This window comes from Apteryx rowi, unplaced genomic scaffold (assembly GCF_003343035.1).
Source record: "Apteryx rowi isolate R43461 unplaced genomic scaffold, aptRow1 scaffold_254, whole genome shotgun sequence".
NCBI classification, from domain to species: domain Eukaryota; kingdom Metazoa; phylum Chordata; class Aves; order Apterygiformes; family Apterygidae; genus Apteryx; species Apteryx rowi.
This window is the reverse complement of record NW_020448908.1, coordinates 1,167,003-1,167,950: the sequence shown is the minus strand read 5'-3', so window position 1 is coordinate 1,167,950 and position 948 is coordinate 1,167,003. Positions and strand designations below refer to the sequence as shown.

The 948-nt window shown below is 72.2% G+C and overlaps 1 protein-coding gene across 2 annotated transcripts in view; it reads right to left on the bottom strand.

Annotated features, from left to right (window-relative positions):
• Window positions 1-223, bottom strand: part of PIK3R2 (phosphoinositide-3-kinase regulatory subunit 2) — a 20,468-nt gene extending 20,245 nt beyond the window's left edge. For both annotated transcript variants that reach the window (XM_026067105.1, XM_026067106.1), the window contains exon 1: window positions 80-223. The gene's annotated coding sequence lies outside the window, so the exon portion shown is untranslated. The remainder of the gene's footprint in view (window positions 1-79) is intronic.
• Window positions 224-948: the final 725 nt, after the last annotated feature.

The window sequence follows — 948 nt, the reverse complement described above, 5'->3', positions numbered from 1 at the left end:
GACGCAGCCCGGGCCCGCGGCCTCCCCCCGCCCGCCGCCCCCGGGCTCCCCGCGCGGAGGGGCTGCGGTCGCGGCCCACCTCTGCGCCAGCCCCATCCGCCGCTCCGCTCCGCTCCAGCCCGCTCCAGCCTCCAGCCCGGCGGCAGCCTGGGAAAGGGCCCGAACGGCGCCGGAACGGCCCGAACCCGCCCCGGAAAGGCCCGACCGGAGCCGGAGAGGGACGAACCGCTCCGAAGCCCTCGGCGGCTCCGCCCCCTCCCGGCTACGTCGGCCGACATCGGGGCCACGCCCCCTCCGGCCGAGCCAATCCGGAAAGACCCGAGTGCTCGCCGGCGCTTGGCGCAGCGCGGCGCGGCGCGGCGGAGGGAGCGCGGCGGCGCCCCCTAGCGCCGAGCCTGGGCGCAGCACCGCGAGCGAGGGGAGCCGGTCACCACGCACCGCCTGCACCGGGCACCGGGCACCACGCACGGCCTGCACCGGGCACCATGCATGGGGCACCATGCACCGGGCATCATGCACAGACCGGGCAGGGCACCGTCTGCCCCAGGCTCCGCRCACAGCCTGCACTGGACATCGTGCACTGGGCACCGGGTATGGCCTGGACCATGCACCAGGCACAAGCTGTGCCGTGCACCAGCTTGCACCAGGCACCACGTTCTCCCGTGCATTGCCTTCCCCTGGCACTGCCCTCCGTGGGCACCCCATCCACGGGCACCCTGGGACCCAGGCTCTCAACATGGGGGGACACGGGTACCTGCGGGCCAGGAGCATCCCCCTCTGCGGGTAGAAGAGAAGAAGGGGACCAGCCCCAGCTGCCGGGGCAGCCAGGGAAACGCTGTGCCGGCAGGACAGTTTGCCACCCAGCTGGAAAGAAGAAATAACGAGAAACTAGTGTTTTCCACTCAGAACCGCTGCTTAGCTCATCTAACAGAGGACACCACGCAGTAG